The sequence below is a fragment of the Acanthochromis polyacanthus genome, chromosome 8, assembly GCF_021347895.1.
Source record: "Acanthochromis polyacanthus isolate Apoly-LR-REF ecotype Palm Island chromosome 8, KAUST_Apoly_ChrSc, whole genome shotgun sequence".
In the NCBI taxonomy this organism is placed as follows: domain Eukaryota; kingdom Metazoa; phylum Chordata; class Actinopteri; family Pomacentridae; genus Acanthochromis; species Acanthochromis polyacanthus.
In genome coordinates, this window is record NC_067120.1 from 11,899,669 (window position 1) to 11,921,672 (window position 22,004).

Here is a 22,004-nt window from a genome sequence, read left to right on the forward strand (position 1 = left end):
TTTGGAGGGTTTTCATACAATTCACAGCGTTGCAAAATGTGTTTCTCATTTTCAGACGGCATGACTTGCTTAATGCAGTACTTTGCCATCAATAACATTCTCTTGCGTGTGTGGAGCGGCCTAGCTTGAACCTTGTTTTGCTCGCAAGTTCCACAGTGAGAGAGCATGTTCTCACCTGCAAGCATGTTGCAAGTAGATACGAGTGCATATGTGAGAGAGTTTGGGGGGTTGTTGGCAACGAAGCACGTCTGTGTGTGTCTTACTACGATCTGTCCCCTGGAATGAGATGTGCATATGACTCAGCTCGGTGCACCCTGGCTTTGGGTCATGGATCTAAGCAGTCCTGGATCCAAACCTGCGCCTACACTTATGTATGGCTGTGTGTCTCTAAATTGGGCCACCAATCAACAGGCTATCCACAGCATTGTTCACATTATGACTGCTCACCACTAATAGCAGGAGTGATACCCAGGCCGGGGGTTTTGGTTTGAGCTCGGAGGAAGGAGAAGCCCGGTTGGAATGTTCATAACTGCATAACGACATCTAAAGCCGCTGCAGGGAGCGCAAACATAAACACAAACATGTGAGCCATGACAGTGAGGATCAGACCTTGAAGACGCTCGCTGGTTGGACACAAGCGATGTTGGAATAGAATATTCCATCCTTGCAGCGATTCCTAGCCTCATTATAAAAGGCTTACATAATTTTTTTCTGTAACGTTTTCAAAGCCTTGGACCAGCTGCTTCAAGTCACCTCTCATCTTTTGAAACAAACTAAGCATATCTGCTATTACAGAGGATTAAAACCTAATTTGTGTTCATCAGTGCAGCTGAAACACAGTTTTCTAACTTGGATCGATTCTCAAGGTTTCATGTCAAGGTTTTTAGCACAGAAACACTCCAAATGCCTTCGCTTGATTGTGATATTTCACATGACAGTAACATTTGATCAGAGCTTCACCACATCTGGACTCTGTAGCTCCTGTCTCGGTTAAAAAACGTGTCTTCCACTTCTCACTAGTGCAGCTTTACTCCTCTACACAGACTGTACGCTCCTCCAGATATGTCATCCTGTTACAGTAAATGCTAGTTCCGCAAGTTAACCCCACCCACACACCAGAAATGTGACTGCGTGTAGTGTGGGCACGCTGCAACGGTAGTGTGTGTGGGGGGGAAAGTGCCAGTTGTACATGCAGCCAATCGCATTTAGAGTTGATGTTCGAGGTTATGTAGTCAGAGGAGAAGTGATACTGGGCGCATTTTTGTGACTTTAAAGGGTTGGACTTCCGGCACCCCGTCATGTACCCTCCCCTCTCCCTCTGCGCCTTCTTCCCGGTCCAACTTCACTCAGTCACATGTGCTTCACCCAGAGAGAAAGCTCCCTGACCATTTTCCACACAGACAGTTCACATGCAGGCAGTTGAGAATGTCTGGCAGCGAGTCACTGTCAAATCTTTTATGGCTCTGTGTGTGTGTGTGTGTGTGTGTGTGTGTGTGTGTGTGTGTGTGTGTGTGTGTGTGTGTGTGTGTGTGTTTATACTCTCTCTAATATCTGAACGGCTGCCAGAGCAGCTCAAGCGACAGTGGGATATCTATCTGCAGGGCTGAATGTTACATGTGACTGGGGTATATTTTAACTAGGTTATGTAAGTGCTCCAGCCTGCGCTCTCCACGCACAGATGAGGAGAGCTACGCATGATGCAGAGGACTGTGAGCTCACCACAAGCATTGCCTTCGCAACACATTGAATAATTCCTACACTGGGCTGGAACTTGGGCCAACACGCGCTTCACAGAAACAAGTTTTTCAGTATTGCTTTCCATTTCCAAAAGACCTTCTAAGATCGTCTCCTGTGATTCATGCAGCTTTTGTTTGCCATCAGCAAATGTGTTCATATTGATTCCAGGTGATGTAACATTTTGAGTTAGTAGCAGCAGTATAATATAATCTTAATGTGAAGGTTAGGGTTACATAAGGGGATTTATGAGAGGTAAAAAAACGGGGAAAAAAAAGCAGGAGTCAAAGAAAGTGAACCTGACAAAAGCACTGATGCTTTGCTGCTGCTGTTAAACACTAACTCATCTGTGTGTTGGGATCATGTGGCATGAAGCAAGCAGGTAATTGGGCAGTCATTATATGCAGACATTAGACTTCTTGATATGTCGACAAGTCTTTATTTGAGGCTCCCTGTGGAGGGCTGATGAGAAGGCTGACAACAGGCTAGCCTCCAAATTTATGTCCAATGTAGAGCTACCCACGCTCCCTCTGCTACCACTTTTATGGGATCATCGTGTGGGTGTTTTAGTGTGAGATCCTATCTAGAAGTGATGTGATATGGGCCGATAATTTCTTAGTAGGCAACCATCCAACCTCACTTGGAGAGCAGCTGATGATCATAGCGCTTTCATAACAATGGGTTTTGACCCAAAACTTCAGCACAAGGCTGCTCTGACGGCAGCGCAGACATGTGCCCTTTTATATTTTTATATATTACACGATTGTAAAAAAAAAAAAAACATACACGTGGTAATCTGAATCATTCTTATCAGGAAAACCTTTATCAGTCTGTGTAGTGACCTCACTTGATTTGTTTTATGAATGAAGTCACATTTGAGTTTGATAAGTGTGTTTGATTAGTTTTTATGATGCAGTTTTATATTTTGACACTTGGCTGATTAATTTTTGGGGGAAAGGTGAAGAAGGAAACAATGTGAACAGTTTGAAAAATTAAAAAATCAGCATCAAGATTATTTAATGATATATTTATTCTTTAATAATATGGTATAAATATGTTTGCACCTCTTAAACCAACAGTTAAAAAGACAAAAAGAAACAAAAAGCCCTTCAGCAATGTATGGTAATAAGCACGATGGACATTTACCTACATGGTAAATATGTTATAGAATCACTATAAGGGCAAGGGTAACAATCAATTACTCATCTGATCATTTTTTTGCTTGATCAATTCATTGCTTAGTCTACAAAACAGATAAAAAAAACAGCCATCAAAGTTAATCCTATCAAATATCAATCGGGGGGGAAAGCTGGTGATTACCTAATCAATCACATTACGACTGCAATCGCAGGAAGAGACACGAAGAATGTGTTCAAGTCTGCGTGTTGTCGGTTTAACAGCAAATGCAAACACTTGATTACATGTGTCATTATGCAAAGCATTATCTCATTAGACGTGAAGGTGTGTGTGCGTCTACATTTAGAATATGTGGCTGCATCAAACAACCAGTACAAACAAAAGTATCTCTTAGTCATTACATTTTCTCCCACCTCTGAAACCAATATTGTTGACTAATGCTGCATGTCACTTATAATGTTTTCTCTATGGGCTGATGTGGAGTCACGGTGCCCTTTTCCAGGAGGCGGAATGTCACAGCGCTATTTCACCTTGAGATGCCTCATAGTCACAACTGAGTGCTGTAGCAGAGTAGCAGATATTCATTAGTCACCCATTCAGAGTTACTTTACAGTGCGGTTAAAGAGTCAGACCTCAGAAATTTCCACTCAGAACAGATCTTTAATAGCAGGGGTTGTTTGTGGCTAACACGTGTCCTTGGCCCTGCCCCAGGTGTGAGGTTTCTGTTCTCTTCACCAATAGGAAAAGAAAAGCTTCAACGTGGGCTTTATGTATTTTTTTATTATTATTATTGTGCTGCTGCTGCTGCTGCTGCTGCAGTCATACACTTGCATAACGTTGTGAGGCCCACATTAGGACTACAGCTCTTTTGTTTGGATGTCATCCAAACCTTTTAAAATGAAAAAAGTACCTGGCATCTCTCCAGATTTCTTCTTCTTCTTCAGAGAATCAAAGGGCCGCAGAGAGGAGTGAGCGTCTCCTCCATCACTTCCTTTGAAACGGAAGATGGTACATTAAGTGTTGACTGTACCCTATACTTAGCCGCGGGGCACCATACTGGACCTGCTCTTATGCATGAGCAGAAATGAGGCTGCGGATGCGTAATGGGCTTTAAAATGTCAACAACATACATTTTACAGCAAAGCCACTCTGCATTAAGAGCATATGCAGCGGGAAAATGCACGCAGTTATGAAGTCATTCAACAATCCTCTCACTCCATGGGAACATTTTTATCAGTGGAGAGGGAACGAGGCTGAATTATTGCAACAGGCTGGTTCTGATTTGAGCTAGCAGTTTGCACGAGGTGGGTGCTTCTCCAGAGAGAGAGAGGGGAGCTGGGGAGTAAAAGCCTGGAAGAGGAAGAGGTTAGATAAGGCGAGGAGGAGGACAGGTGTCAAAGTGTGGTTGCTACAGAAAGTACATGTGGAGGGAGCATGAGGGACCTGAGGGACTGAGGGTCGGACTTGCTGGTGCTGCTGCTGTGTCCAGAGATTGCCCCGCTGCAGCCCTGTGCTTATTCTGGCATCCACGTGACACTCCCTCACTCCCCTGCCCCTAACTTTCTCTCTCTCTCACACATACCTCATATCACTCTATATAAAGTACACCAAATCCTCTTCCTGCCCCCTCACTGCCCTTTCTAACATTTTTACACCCCCTTTTCTAATTCCTTCAGCGAGCATTTTTGTCGTACCCCGTCGCCTTCTTGCGTCATCCTGTCTTGCCAACGAGAACACACACAGCAGCTTCCTTCCTCCATCTCAACTGTACAACCGCATAAATTATGGCCTCTGTGCTTTTAGTGTAATTTTTAATTGCATGATTCCCAACTTGTCGTGGCATTTTGCATTTTTTTCTCCTTCCTTTTCTAAAAAAGAATCGAGAAAAGTGCAAAAGTTCTGTTCAATAAAGCCACCGTACAGCCAAAGAAGAGAACAGATATAACGTGAGCAGCAGAGTGCCGCAGATTTATTTATTATTTGTCAGTACAGTATGTGCTTCAGGAAGCAGCAACACTGAAGGGGAAAAAAAAGGCCAGATGATTCAGACAGCCATTTTGAGCTGCCACCAGCATCATCGCTAACGCAATGAGAGTTTTCTGCTGTCTTTATTTAGACTAAAACTTCAGGCACGTGAGACCCAGAAATTTGGTGTTTTATCATAATAAATCCACAGTATGCGTCTGATATCAGCAGATTGCAATCCTAAATGAGTAGTGTACTGATCATTTTGTTTGTATGTGTAGTCAGAACTTTTATTATCTATAGAATGAACTCATATTATCCCACATTAAGAAGTCACAGCAGGTGAAGCACAGATGTAATCGATAACACCAATGACAGCTCTGTTCTATTTAAGTGTTTCTGTGAACCGTGACAGAGAGATGCACCACACCAGGGCTGTGTCCAAAATTTACAACCTGTTACATTTACTGTTAATGCACCGAGCCCTGTTTTATAGATGCACCGTTCAGTGATGACGCAAATTGACGGTGACTCATAAATGTAGGGCAAGTGCTTTTGAAATCTCAACTCAACAGTGCTCCTGCAGACCACTGAGTCTGTTATATACATATATATGCAGAGGCAGTAATGAATAAGAAGCAAATTTAGACTCAGCTAAGGACCCTGAGACACAAGTGAGTAGGTGTCTTTCACTGCAGACACTTCACACGAGAAAAATCAGGTGTGAAAGATCAAATGAATATCAGTTGAATTTCATTTAGCTGCTTCAGTCTCAGGGACCTTGTATTGTTCATGCTGTCTCACCATCACATAGTCTAACTGGATGTTTTTCCTGCTTTGCTATTTCCGAATAAAACAGTGCTCAGTTTCAACGTCACACTAATCTGCGTGTGACAGAATACAGCAACCACACCCTTATCAAATGCAACCATAAATAATATTATCGATCACACCTCTGCTTTCCCTACAGTGTGCCTCATATCTGCGTCTTCGCTTGAATCTTCCTTCAGTGTTTTCAAGAGTTTGAAGAGAGTTCAGGACAACTCACACCAAACTGTGTCGTCTGTTTCATTTACACAAGAATCCGTATATATCACTGTTCCATGATGTCTTCAGCATATTAAATGGAGGAATTGGTGGATATAGAGCTGAGCAGTGTTTACTTGATACGGAAAATAACCGTAAGCCTGTCACACTGACTTTAATGATAATGTAAATATTTGAGCAGATATTCACAAAACAGCCTCACACTTAGGCATAAAGAAGATAAAATGCAGTGCTAAAGCAAAAGGAAAGGATTTAATACAATTTAGGGCGGTGAATATGGGGGTGAATATGCTTATTTCATGGAACAAATCTTTTTGTTTACGTTCTTTTTCCATTTCAGGGTGTAACCTCATTGGTTATTAAAAACATTTTGTCAGTGTAAACTGTTGTGCGTGTTCTGCTTTCACCAGCTTACAATCCATATTTCACTGTATGTTCATATTAGAAGCAGGATCAAACGAAGGAACGTGCTTATTTATTATCTCTGACTAGACCAATCTAAACCTCACTTTCACTATATATGGGAGGCGCACACGTTTAATGTCACAAAATTACACAAAAATCATTCAGATATCAATACTACAGGATATTTTGTTGCTGAGGTGGTATTTCAGTAGATAAAGGTGACCTCAGAAATTGGCCTGTTATAACGTCAATGTGTTACAGAGCTGTTAAACCTGGGGATTTTCCCCATATGGTAAATTTTATACCCAAAATGTTCATCACATTGCTTGGCTCATGTACTGGGTGTGTAAAGTATGGAAAATTCCAGGTTTTCTGGAGGGGAGCAGTTGCATGTGTTTACTCCTCCATCTCTCCAGAGACATTAAGTAGGTCAAGCGCAAATGAATCTGCCAACAGCCTAAAGAGTAGTGGTGACAGGGTGGAGGGAGCTGGTGCAGGGCTTTTCTGTGGACTTTGGGTGCAAATCTCATCGTCAGGATGAAACGCTGTTGCCTAATTTAGCCCAAGCCTCCCCTACGGCCCATTAACTTTCCAAGGAGGTCCGAATTTGCGGTGCATTGTTTGGAGCTCAGCTCGGCAGGATTTTGGTTTAACAGTTAAACGGCCACACAGCTAATCATGTACACCCACAACCTAAGCCAGTCAAGGACACTCAGCATTACATCCATTTATCCTGCACTAAATCTTGTGTAAGTCTTGGGAGTTTTGAATAATATATTTTCTGTTCCAATGAAGTGCTAAGTTTTCCTTGTGTGTTTTTGTGAATGTGCTTCTACTTATGATTTCATACTGCTTTGGCTGGCCAGAGTTAAGCCCATCCTCTCTGTGGTATTTTCATTTAGTCAATAAAACGTGACTTCACAGTGAGAGTGTGGGTTATTTTTCCAGATACACCTTCTCAACTTCCTCTGTGATAAATATCAGTATCTGCACTTGTCATTGTGTTTCCCCTTTGTAAATATCAAGGCCATGAAACAGCAAAACACATTTTATAACAATACAGAAAAACACTCCCACTTTTAAATGCAAAGCTAGAAAAGGACAGCGGCAAAATGTTGTAAATACATATCTGACCTATACAGAGCAGGCAGAGGGAAGCACATAATTATGTGAGGGAGACACATGACGCAATGGAAACTAACATATATTTTGGGTTTTACGCTGTGGAACATATCTCTCAGACACACGTGTTTGGTGGTAAAAGGGGTGTGAACGGAGGGGAAATGGCCTCAAAACACAGCTGAGCACATTGAGGCTGACAACTGATCCTCAAAAGGACAGGTTTCAAACAAATGCTTTAGGCTAACTTACAGGTCTGCATTTCTGCAAGGTCATTAGGTTCAGAGTGTCACAGATGGCTGAGCTTAGGAGCCAAGGAGCTGGTATTTCTTAGCAAAGAGAAAAAGGGAGTGGGGGATGGGCTTTCAGCAGGTCAGTGGGTTTGTGTACACTTCTATGTGCTCGTAAATGTATGTGAAACCACGTGTGTTTGCATTACCATCACTTTTTTTTTAAGTGCAACCACTTAGTGGAGTAGTGTGTATTTATGAATGGAAATTTGTATTCAGCACCGTCTGTTTCCACTTCACAAAGAGCCATACTGAACCCAACATGATGTAATCTCATCTGCAGATTTGTGTCATCACGGAGGTACAGATAGGAATAACGAGCTTTGATACCTTAAAGAAAAATGCATTAAGCCCTGTCAGAAATCACCAGAAACGTCAACCGATGCGGCGTACCTTAACAACTTCTCTCTTGTACCTGATCCAGAAACACTTGAGAAGTAAGGGTGGCTGTGCACTTGCTGGTGCTTAACACACGGTGACCTTCCATTGTCCCTCGCCTCAGTGGAGCTTTTCTCTTCATCTCTTATGAAAACATTAATTCTGGTCCAAGCTGCCTGTGGAGTGACTGACATTTCCTCCTTCTGCTGTGAATAAACTCTCACTCTGTATAAAAGTCCAGGTGACTTTTAATGACTGAAAAAAAACACCATCAAAAATAATGAAATCAATTGCATATACAGCACAGTTACATGTACTTAGCTTGGATGTGTAATCATGCAGGCCATTTATTACCCTGCGGTTATAACCACTTGTCAGTATGACCAGATATTTGTTTATTGAGCTTAATGTCTGAAATTTACTCAGTGACTAATATTCTGCTGGAAGGAACTCTTGATTGCTGACATGAATATAAAGGAAAGTTTAAGTGTGTGAAACTTCTTCATTTTTTAATCATGTGATTTCTCTTTCAACACATTTCGTTGGTGTACAAAAACTAGGATGCAACAGAATTTAGGACAAGATTTCTGCTTCTCTGCGCTCCTATTCATTCCACTGGGCCCCTGGAGGAAGGTATTGACTAGAAAGAAACTTCTGGCTCCAAATACCACACCTGACCTGACCTGACCTTTGACATGGCTTTTGAGTGGAATGTAACAGGACATATTCTTCTCATTGTAAAATGTGAGGTCTGTCAGAGAACTAGTTTTCAAAAACACTGACAGTGAGTCAGATAAAATGCCAGAGCTAAGCAAAGAAATTGTTTAAACAGGTCAGAGGTCACTATGAAATAACATCACTTTGTTCTGCTGTACAACAGAGATGAGCAGCTGTGGTGGCTTTGTTTATTTTTCCTTCAAATGACACAATCAGCTTCTAATACATTGGGCAATGGAAAAAAGCTCTTCTAGTATGACTTCAACTGCAACCCCTAAGGTGTCATTTTCTTAGTGAATATTAAAAAAAAATGCACCATCTGAAATATTTCATCCACTTCTCAATGCCAATCCACTTGATCAAAAATTTTAGTTTTAGTGCCACACCACTACTTATTCCTTCTATAATGAGTGAAGCCATTTATGACACAAGGTGATTTATATGACAAAACATTTGAAATATTCTTACTGTTCTACAAAATAGTCTCAAGCTTCACTTTTAAAATTTGTTGGTTTCATAAGATCAATATTTTTTTCAGGTTATACTTCTCAACTAGTTTAAATCACCTCAACCAGTTACAACAACAACAAAAAAGCTCTAATATTAATTTTTCCGTGATAATAAGCCTATGGTATATTTAACACCATGGACCAGCTCTTTAACTTTACAGAGTTGAGGGAGTCATGGGAGTTTGGCCAAGGCCTACAAACGTGTCCCCCCGGGGAACCCTGCACAGGGTTCCAAGGAAATATTGGGTATCAGGGCCATTGTCATGAGGTATCCGGTCATTGTGCAACCAAAGTAAGAGCTGTATTCGTGTTCTGGGCACAAGCTCAAACACATTTCTGGTATGCTTTGGACTCTGCCAGGGTTGCCCCTCGTCTCTGTTCCTGTTGGTGATATTCATGGGGTGAAGAGAGTGTCTAGTTTGGGAACCTCAGACTTGTGCCTTTGTTTTTTTGTGTACGATGTGGTCTTATTGCCTTTGTCAGCCTTTACCTTCGACACACACTGATGGAGTGATTAGCACTTAAGTGTGAACCAACCAGCATGATAGTCACCACCTCCATTTCTGAGGCTATGGTTCTCTGCCAGAAACAGGTGGATTGCTCTATCTGGGTTGGTGAGTTGTATCAAGTAAAGCTTAGCTGTTTCATCCTTATTACCACCAATTCTTCCTTCGAAATCTTGTTCTTCAAAATCTTCCGAAAATGGAAAATTAGATGGACAGATGGACTAATACAGCATCACAGTATTGGGGTGTTAAGATTCAACCTCTAGAGGTTGGCTGGATGCAACAAAAAAACAGAATATTACTGGTTCAGGTGAAGGGATTTATTGCTTAGTAGCAAATGGAACACAAAAGTGACAATAAAGAACACAAGACTAGGGAGTGTTGCTAAATCAAAGAACAGAATATAACAAAAAGGCTAATAGAGTTTCCAAACTTATCTAAATCCAAAACAAAGTAACTAAACTCCCTAGCCAAACAAATACAGAAACAACACCCACCATAAGTTAAAAAAAAAAAAAAACTAATACAAAAAGTGCAAAATAAACTCAACAAAACTGGTGTCTCACATTCACATACACTGACCACACAGGTCATGAACAGTCAAAATCCGAATGGCTTCTTCACGAAGTTGGCGGACTGCTACACGGAGCCCCAGGCTCCACACCAAAGCAGCAGCCACCAACAGAAACCCAAAGCGTCTATGGTACCTACCAGCGCAACCACACATACCTACAGACCGAAATACATCACAGAGGCCCCAGGCCAGACTGGTCACAGATATCAGCCACACCCAGACCAAGAGCATGGCTGCAGATATATAGACAACAAGTGTTGTGATGGCTGCGTCCAGTTGGTTGAAGGTGGAGGGGAGCTGGAGGGTAGCCCAATCAGGAAGGTTGGGAGGCGGGAAGAACAGGGGTGCAGTGCAGATCGTCTACTCCAGAGTCGTCAGTTGGAATGGCTGGCAGCTGTGGTGCTGGAGAGACTCTGAAACAGCCACAGCTGAACCCACACATGCAATCTCCCCCACACAAAGTCTTAACAGGACACCACCCAAACAACAGGACGGCACTCAACTACTTGTGGCCGTAACATGGGGTGTTGTAGCTCACCATCATGGGAAAGTCGGAGCTGAGCCAGTCGACTTAAGTTCCAACCCTCACCTGTGGTCATGAGCTCAAGAAAGCAACTGAAAATATGAAGTAATGGATACAGGCAGCATAAAGAAATCTCTTTGGTAGGGTGACCTGGCTCAGCCTTTGAGATAGGGTGAGGATGTCAGACATCCAGAGGGAGTTCAGAGTAGAGCTACTACTCCTTTGCATTAAAAGAAGCCAGTCAAGGAAGTTCAAGCAACTGATCAGGATGCTTCCATGCTGCCTTACTTCAGAGGCATTCTGAGCACATCCAACTGGGAGGAGACCCCAGAGTAGACCCAGAACTTGCCAGAGGGAATACATATCTCATCTAGCCTGGGAACACCTTGTGATCTCCCAGGAGGAACTGGAAAGTATTGCTGGGGAGAGGGAAGTCTGGGATGACCTGCTCTGCTGTGACCGTGACCTAACTCTGGATAATAAAAAGGATATGGATGTATCTTCAACATCACAAAGGAGGTGTTTTGGCACATAGCGTACCTTTTTTTGTATGTTTTGTTTATAACACGTCTGTGCTTTTATCTAAGTAAGATTTTGAATGCAGAAATTCTACCTGCAATGGAATGTTTTTGCGTCTTTTGTCTCTTATGCAAGCAAAGGATCTAAATACTTCTAAAACCACACAGAGTGACTGTAACAATTGTAACTGTTGTGCAGTGACTTAGCAAGGTCAAACCAAAGTGTGTTAGACCAGTCAATATTCCTCATAAATGTGGTTTTGGCGTTGTTCATGATCTGACAACACATTATGCAACACTCGCATAGTTTCGAGTTTGATCACCTTAAAAAAAATTGTGTGGACAGGCTCACAGCTACTTTCAATGAAAAACTGCTCTAGTATCAAATACAATACATTTACCTGTTTTTTTTTTCAAGCATGGAGGTAACTCACCTTTGCCACTTGACGTTCCACACTAGCATCAATGGAGCACACACTTTTCATTTAGTTGCTCGCTTAGAGAATATCCCATCAACAGAAACTCACACATTTAGGTTTGTAGACGCAGTCAGGTTCAAACCAAGTATCAGAATGGGCAAGAAAGATGGCGTAAGTAAAGACAAAACAACCAATGAGCAGCGGTTCTCTGGGCAAAAAATGTCTTGTTGATTGCAAAAGTCAAAAGAGAATGGTCAGACTGGAGCTCTTAGAAAGGCAATAGTACCTCAGATAACTTCTTGTTACATCCAAGACATGCAGAAGAGCAGCTGATGAGCATGCTAGCTTCATGTGAAACCTCTGGAACACAATATATGTCCATACATAGACACCTTTTACATAATGTTAAAATTGCTATTTCTTTTTTAACTAATCTAAACTAAAATACTTGCATATAACTCTTTAAACACCCCAGCCTGCCTGAGTATTGTTGTTACCCAATGACCAGAGTGTACAATAACAGCTACTTAAAGCAGCATAATGCTCCATAGTCACAAAGCTCATATCATCACTGACTGGTTTCTTCAACATGACAATGAGTCCACTGTACCCACATGGCCACAGCTACTAGAATCTCTAACAGAGCAACCTTTGGGATGTAGTGAAACAGGAGATTTGTATTATGAAGGCGTTTCCCATGAACCTGCAGCAACGGCACGATGCTTCCATGACAATATGGAACAAAATCTCTTAGCAGCATCTCTAGCACCTTGTTCAGTCTGTGCCACCAAAGAATTAGAGCAGTTATGAGAGCAAAAAGGGGTCTGACCTGATACTGGTAGAGTGTAATAAAGTCGCCGGTGAGCCTAGAAGAGACATTGAGCTTAAGAGGGAAATCAGCCGGCTGTAGCTGCTTTTCCTTTGTTCACCAAGGTTATGAAGCCATTATGGCTCTCTGTGTTTCTAATCCTTTCCATATTTCCTCTGCAATTTTAGAGCTGACAACAAAAGACTGAACACATTATGAGCTCAAGTTGAAAGCCTGTCATTATAAGTAGCACGCTCATGTGCCCATGCTGTGACTCACGAGCGTGCTTCATTCAGCCTCCCACTCCTATTTGCACATGTCATCTGCTGCTCTGTCCTCTGTCCATGCTAACGTCAGAGGAGGCTGGCTGTCCTCCTACATCCCCTGTAGAGTGCGACCAGTTGGACAGGCGGCCCGGTCCAAGTATGAAACCTCTTCGCAGGGGCTGTGATCGACAGCAGACACGGAGGGCCCTCATACTGCCTGTCTAATTACCAGGCCACATGGGGGACAAGGGAACAGCATGAGGTGTACAATATCAGCTCAGTGTGCTCCTTCACATCCTGCACCGCTTTTGATTCTGTCCTTGCCAGAAGCTCAGCCAAGGAGCATCGTCAGTCTCTTCCCTGTCTTCCCCTTTAGTGCTCCAGTTACTCCCTCACATGCGCTCTGGCCGGAGCTCGGCAGCCTTTGTGGATGCTCTGACAGACGGAAGCAGAAATAGCTCCACAAATAGACCCATCCTCTGGCTCACAGGGGAGCACTAGCCCCACTTCTGTGTGCTCTTGCCTCCTATTTCGTGTGTGCCTCAGGCCAAAACAAGTTAGCTGGGAACCACAGGGAAATCAAATTTGGAATTATTAGATCATACTGAACCCATCAAGGGAGGAAGAGAAATGTGTGCATAAATACATATTGTTATGAAAATAGGTTGATTTCTGTCTGTCAATCACAAGGTGCAGACAATGTGGATCAGTTTAATTTGAAATTGCAAAACAGCAACAAAAATACGTGGCAGCATTTGCCTGACATCACCTTCTGCTGTAAATTGCATGTCTCTTTAAACGGACAAACCAAAAGACAAACTCGCTCTTAATATAGACAGTGAGAAAATGAAAGCAGCCATTTATCTCTTGGAACCCATTAGTGTGGTGATTGGATTACTCAAGACCTCCCTTTTTAGTCAGGCATGTTACATGATGCTTTATATGTGATAGAAAGGAAGTAGCAGCACTCACACCAAGCAAATGTGTGGAAAGTGAGTCTGCACGATGCCAGCACGATGTAAAAAAAAAAGAAAACAGTATTGAATTCAGATATAGTATCCTCTGTTCGGCAGTAAATGTTCCAGCTAGAACTGTGCATTCAGTAAAGCTCTCACATAGGAAGAGTTTATGCTGAGTTCTGTCAGCAAAAGTCTGCATATAAAACCAAGATAAAATCTTGATGAGGTTTCACAGTGTGTGAAAGTGGGAGGTGAGAGACTGCCAACGACTGAGTCAAACCTCCATCTGTGTTTCGGCTCTTGTGTCGCTTTTTTTTTCTTTAAGTTTTTTTTTTTACCTTGGCTGTCATGTTGTGACAGAAGCAAACACTGTCTCCTCCCCGGACTCCACGTGTCCTTGAGCCGGTCTTCCACTTCCCCCTGCAAAGACACCGCTCTGCATCATCCTTCTTTATTTCTCTCTCTGCTGTGTAACCCATCTCATTTGCACAACACCTTGCACAATATCAGTAAGGGTGTGGAGTGAGGAAGACATTTTTTATCTCTGAGGGTAAAGACAGAATGTACAATGTGTCCAAAAAAAAAAAACGGTCTAAATTTTTGCTATAAATACAGTTTTATGTGAAACTGAAGCAGCTATTTATCTCCTGGATGGGAGAAGACCCGAGGAATATATAAAACTATAGCAGCACAGCTATCTAAATAATTCAAAACCGTGGCCTGTGCTACAATACAGACTCCAGAGAGCTACCTAAGGACTGAGACCCCAGGCATGAAGCCTTTGAGTTACTCCTGCAGGAAAGTATCCCAGGACAAGAGATGGGCTTCAAAGCTCTGCTACATTATTAAACTGGTCTCTCCATCTGCAGACTGGGGCCTGAGGACAGACTCACACCTACTTAGGGAGGTGCAACATGGCACATACAAGCGCTGAGGTTACCACAGTGCTTCAAATCATTTCTGATATTTACATTCTTCACTTTGTGTCTCTAATCCACATGCTGCACATTCCGCGTTCACGTGAGCACAACCAAACATCTTCCTACCACAAACAGAAATCCACCTGCCTCTACACCTTGATATCCTGCAAAAAAAAAAAATGTTGTTTGAAGAACTATGACTAATTCGTTTATTTACAGTCAAGGAAAATAATATTAGACCACTCTTGTTTTCTTCAATTTCTTCTTACTTTTAATTCTTGGTACAACTAGAGGTACACTTGTTTGGACAAAAATAATGATAGCAAAAATAGTTCATAAGAGCTGATATCTAGTCATTTTCCATGGTTTTCTTGATAATAACCGAAATCACTTGAGTTCTTACATCAATAGCTGTGGCATTGTACTGCCAAAAAAGGTGCTCTCTTGTATTCCATGTTTTCTTTTCTGTCGGTTTTAGTCACATGATACACACAGAAGTTAGTACTTGATTGCATAACCATTGTTTTTGATGACTGCAGCCATGCGTCTTGGCATGCTCTCCCCCAGCTTCTGACATTGTTCTGCTGTCACAGCAGCCCATTCTTGTTGCACAAACAAATTTGGGCTTTTTGTTCTCCATTTTGTGTTTGATGATTTTCCACAGGTTTTCAGTTGGGTTTAGATCTGGTGATTGAGCAGCCAAGGCATGGTTCCAATGTTCTGGTTCTCCATCCAGGCTTTAACTGACCTTGCTGTGTGCCTCCAATCATTGGAGGCAGGAAAAAGATTTCCAGCTGATGGAAGAAGACTGTTTTCAAGAGTAGCTCTGTACATGACCTGGTTCATTCGCCCTTCATACAATTGCATCTGCCCTGTTCCACCCAAACTGAAAGAACCCCAAATCATCACTGATCCAGCCCCATGTTTTACTGTAGGGGCAGACAGTCTGGTTTGTAGGCTTCTCCAGGCTTCCTCCTGAACAGTAAGTTAGCTGGATGAATCAACTGAAAATTGGATTCATCCCTGAAGAGAACCTTAGCCCAGTCATCAACAGTCTAATACTTGTGATCCCCAGCAAAGAGTAACCAGGCTTTCCTCTGGCTTTCATTGATGAAGGGCTTCTTCCTGGCCTGTGTGACTTCAGACCAGCTTCAAGAAGTCGGTTTCAAACTTTCCTTGCCGAACAAGTCACATTTTTCAACAGTGCCCGCTCATTTTTAAGGTTCCTGGAGGTCTGACGACAATTTCTGACCCAGGAACAGATGAGTACACGTTCATCTGGTGGGTAGAAAAACGTTTCCTGCTGCGATCAGCTAGCAATGTGGCTGTACGTGTTTGATTTGTTTTTCTTGGTGTAATTGAATGGCTGTCTTGTCGATCTTCATTTTTTTTCGTCACCTGTCTCTCATTCATGCCATTTTCCAGCAATGCCAAGATGGCTGCCTTTGTGGCTTCACATAATTCTTTTGTTTTAGGCATCACGTGAGAGCTGAAAACTTCTGAGTTGTGCTATGGCTTGAATGTCAGCAGGAAACCACTCTAGGCCCTCGCATGTGCAGTGCTGCTTATGACATGAAATGGCCTCTTATATACCCTGGGAATACAATTACACTTAAGCATGTCAAAAAGGACAAAGTATTATGGAATCAGCTGCATTTTGTGTTGTGTTCATTGTATTCTTCAGGTAATATACCTTTAGTGGTACCAGGCATTAAAATGAACAAGAAATTGAAGAAAACAAAGGAGGTCTAATATTTTTTTTCCATGACTGTAGTAGTACTAACAATATCACAGTGTAACAAAAGTACAAAATCCAATGCAACCTAAGATATTACTCAAGTAATGGTACCGAAGTATTATCAGCAAAAACAAATTTACTTCATGTATTAGCAACACGTAAATGATGGTGGTGCGAGGAAACCTTTATATTTTGTTGGATAATTTAACTCTCTGAATCCAAGCATTTTCTGGGTACTTTTTGCTCCTGTCACATTTTTTTTACTCACTGTTGGCTCATTTTTTTCCACTACAATGTAAAGTCCTACAACTCTATTTAAACAGCCATAGATGTAGAGAGAACACAAAAATATGTGTTGAGGAGTATAGCTAAATTATCTAGCAATAAATCAGGAAAAATACATAGATTTGCCTTTAATGAATTATTTCACAAAAAATGAGAAAGATGGACTCATTTCTACCTGCCCACAGGTGTTACTAATATTGGAAATAACAGGGGCTTCGTATGCTATGGATAGGCTATTTATTCACATTTTTTTCAACCTCTACCACCTTGATGTTTTCAACGCTACTCTGTCAGTCAATTTTTGGAAGATATTTCACCATGCAGAATGAATCTTTCAACAACTTGCTGCCAACTTTCTCCTCTGTTTCCTCTGTTTTTTGAACCATGCTGCATTTATTCATCAAGTGCGTTTACTTTCCCTTCAAGTGTCTCCAGCTTCTTCTCGTCTTTGTTCTGCTGTGTGTAAACACAACCTGCAGGTCACCTGAAAAGTTTCCGAATTTTTGTCACATGAGTGTTTTTGTCACAGCTGAGTGACTACTGGGTGTTCAGTTGAACAAAGGAACAGTGAATCTTTTATTTTTTACAAGATGTAATTAGGGCCAACAGGATCATTTTGGTGATTTTTTTGAATGAGTCACACGGAATAAAATGATCAGAGTGAAATATCACAACTTTAAGCTCATTTTTGGCTCTTTTCTTAGACAAAATGGTATGTTACACATTAATGGACTGTCAGAAAGTTGAAATCTGACAGTTCTTTCTGTTCTGATAGTTTTTTGCTGTAGGTAAATGTTGGTGACTTCTATAAAGAAAACATGCCTTTTTAGCTTGCTGATTTGTTCTGGGGCTTCTGAGGGATAATCTTTAACAATGTATAAAATTTCTGACAAATTATTCTGTCTTTTTGTTCAGTATTTCCCCTTGAATTACATTCATACGCACTCTACCACTGACGAAAAATGGATATAGGACTTACACTGTGGCATAACCTAATAAGAAAACTGCACAAATTAGTCCTAACATGCATTTACTTTTGACAGACTCTTCACTATCTGATTGGTTCAATGCGTGTGGTCAGTTGTAGATGCGATCATCGGCCGCGTGAATATTTGCATGTGATATGAATTCACAGCCTATTTACAGCCTGTCTCGCAGCAGAGAAAACAGCACAAGCTTGCACTGTCTAGACTGCATTACTCATCCTGCTGTAGAATGTACAATCTGGAGAGGAGTTTTAGGTTACAGCCTACGTCCCCGACTCTTACGGCACAAAGCTTTGGGTTGTAAAAAGTAGCACAGACACTGATTGGTGACCTTGCATCTGATATGGCACCGAGGCTTGAATGTCCTCCACAGTGAAAGAGACGGAGATCACCAGAGCCCCTCCCTGAGCTGAGGACAGGACGAGCACTCCGTCACGCACTCAAAATCACAAAACGTACTCAAAAACTCCAAAACACGCACCCTCCCTCTTTCCTCGTCTGTCCTCCCTTCAGCTGAAGCCTCCACACCCACCCTTCCTCCCTGCCCCTCTATGGGTGAGTAATCAGGGGGTTAGATACTGGAAATGCCTCCCATGGCTGACCTTATAAGGCTGTCAGGAAACTGCTGATTTCAGGTTTCAGGACTCAAATGCCTTCCCTTTTTACCTCCATTGCTTCAGTTCCCCCCTCCCTCTATTACAGCCAGCATCCTGTCTTTATCAGCTCATATTTCACACAGGGGAAAGGCCTGCGTTAGTAGCTCCACAAAGGCCTTCTCCCAGCATGAATCCCTAAGATAACATGCTGGATGTTTTCCTGCTGTCATCCTGAGAGCATTTATCTATGGCGAGTCTGCTCTGCTAATGGCAGGATACAGACTTTGCATTGTACTTTTTTCCCCACAAGAATAGTTTTGTACAGTGTATATAGTATGCACCGCATCACTAATCATTTAGGATCACTTGTACTAACATTAACTCTGTCTATTGTTCTCAGCTCTAATGCAAATTCTCAGTGAGCTCAAACAAAAGCCTGATAAAATCTAATAAATGTGCATTTTCAGTAAGTTTTAAACCACATTGTTCATGACTACATTCACCCTATGAAGCAGAAAGCACACTTTTGGCATATTTTACCAGAAGTACATGTAAAGGTTTCCAGTTGGTTAAAGGTCGGTTTGATTTTGAGGATTGTAGCTAACAAGAGACTCATTGGGTGGTTTTAAACCCACTGAGAGGCTGCAGCAAAGTATTTCTGAAATGAGATGGTCTGATGCACAATTCTAGATTATATGAAAGTACACTTTAATAGGAAAAGAGGTCTTGGGGAGCACTGCTGCACAGCAGTAGTATTCCTGAGAGAGCTGTAAAAATCCTGTTGATTGGGGCTGATGACTGCAGGCCTGAATGTAGAAAAAATGAGGAGTTTGAAAGAAGCAATTTCATTAGAATAGTGACAACTGAATCTCCGAATGAGCTGCATTGTGGACAATGTAGGTTTAAAAGAAGAGGTGATTTTGATAAAAACAAGCAAGCAATGAGATTTTAAAGATATTGTTGATTTAGTTGTCCTTTGTGAGTCTAAACCAGAAGTGCAAATTAAACCGCTTCACTGCTGCTTTAATGTCTAGATCGAAAAAGAGACTCTCTAATGAGACACAGTTGTCGTGAAGCTCTTGAAAACCACAATCGCTGCACAGGTTCTTTTCCACCAGTTTAATATTCCACTCTGGTGTAAACGATGGCTTTTAGAAGTCATTTAGTGAAAGCTGAGGAACTAAAATAAACAGTGTCATTGGGAGGCAAAGGAGTTAAGAAAGCAAACCTTTCAAAAGCAGAAGCACTAAAACGTGTCTGCAACCTTTCTGCCAGTAGGAACATCAGCGTCCTTCATGTGTTTATTGTTTTCACTCTTTCTTTTAATACGTGACTGTCACCTGGCACGAACCCGTGCAAGATACTGTATACATTCTAAAGCAGAAATTACACTATCAAATGAAGTATTAAAGTATAGACTTACTTTTTTGTCTTTTGATGCACATGAAAATGCAACAGACTTCCTAAATAAATGCAAGAAAATGCCACATCATTAACATCATGGTCTCTCATCTCTCCACGTGATGCCACTTGTCGAGAGCAGAGCGGCTAATTAAAATGATGAGAGAGTTAGCTGTTTCTCTCGGATGGAAAATTTTAATGAAATTTGTTATTCTAATGTGGCAGCAGTAACAAATTTAATCAAACCTTTGCAATTAGCCTTTTATATAATTTTCAGTCAGGGCGGCAGAATCAGAATAGAAATCTTGCTGCTCTTTTTGTTCAGACGTCTCCGAACATGTGCCAGCGATGATTTTGTGAGATCCATCTCTGTTCCTAAAGATGTTTTGTCGGTAAGAAAAAGCAGAGTGTTCATTTTGTCTTTCATTTAACTGTGCGGGAAAGTAACTAAACGGACATGTTCAAGCACTGTTTTGGAGTTCATTTTAGGTTTACAATATTTCACCAACAAAGGCTGAGCTTTTTCTCAGCTATTTGACATTTTCACTTATTTAGTAAATTCTTTTTTACTTTTCTTAGCTTTATTTGTCAGGTTAGTAAAGATGCAGACAGGAAAGTAGGGAGAAGACCTGCAGCAAAGGGCCGGGAGCTGGAATTGAACCCAGGCCACTGCATTGTGGACTATAGGCCCTTTTTATGGGTTGCCCGGTCAACCTGTTGAGCTACCTGGACACCCAGTAAATTTGTACCTAAAACATCAAAAGCTACCAACACAATAAGGGAACAGTAGTTACAATCATATGATCTTATGATATATAATAATATACCTGTGATCAAGGCCTTTTTGATACATATCGATGACTTACCTGCTAATTCTTTTACTTTTACTTTAATTCCCATCTTTTATTTGCTATGGAGTGTTTTTATTTTCTGTCTTTCACTATTGAAAATGCTCCTCTTCCAGACACTTAGTGTGTTATGTGGACTATTTGGCTGAAATATTGTGGAAAGCAGCTTTACAAAAGCAAGAAGACATGAAATCCAAACAAGTTTTGCGTCCTCAGTAGTAGAATTACAGAGCGAGAGGAGAAAACTGGCAATGAGTCGTCCGCCAGTGTTTCAACTGAAACATTCCTCGGGCCATTCAAATAAATCTCGTCTCTTCTTTTATAAAACATTTTCTGAGAGAGGTGTCACGGAGATAAAATGTTTCATCCTGATTGATGCTCCAACTGGAGAACTTCTGGCACAATATTCAGCTTTAGTACTTTGGAACACGAAACTTCCTGCAGACTGTTCTCATAAAAGCGGGATATACAGTAATTGCAAAGTGTGGTCTGTTTGAAGACATAGTTATTCCCAACCCCCCAAACCCACTCTGTTCCATCTCAGTACTCCTTAACCGAGTCCTTTCACACTCCATAGTGGAGACAGACGCATGTGGGGGTCCACATTTGATCTTTGAGGGCTTATGTTTCACCAGCCCTCTCATGAACACTCCTTTGTACAGCAAAATATAGCCAGAACAACTGCATTGAATGTACTAGCAGAAAGCCAATCAATTAAAAATGTACTAAATTAGCATTTTAGGAATTTTGAATAGCAAATACCATGAATGTCCCTGCTTTGTGTTTACTGTTCTGCACACTAATTTGAATATCACACACTTAGAAAGTGGTTGTTCAGCTCAGACTCTAACTTTGTTCACTGTTAAAAAAACCAGTGAAGGCTGGATGCTTTTTATTCACGATGCAGACCAGACTGAGGGAGCCACATAAATGAGAGGTCATACGGTGTTACAGCAGGCATCAGCGAAGTCTGCAGCTGCCTCCCATCAAAGAGCATGGAAGACAAAATTCAGAATGCAGCGACTTTGAGGACGTGCATCTGGGCAACAGGTCTTTCAAGAATGTCCTCGTTTAAAATCATACAACCATAAAAACACCGCCCTTAGTCGAAGCAGCACAGCAGTGACGCTTTGATACCTTCGTGTTGTTACATGTCTGGTACTCAGTCCTGTTACTGTTTCAGACAGCTGTAGGCAGCCGGATGTGCCTCAGGAGTCACCTCACCTGGAACTCATAACTCTGAACCGTCTAATTTGCTGCTATTAAGGCGGTTTCTCTTGATAGTAAATTATAGAGATTTTTTTTGGCTGGTCTCTAAACAGTGAGTCTCTGTCTGAATACAAAGGCTGAATTATA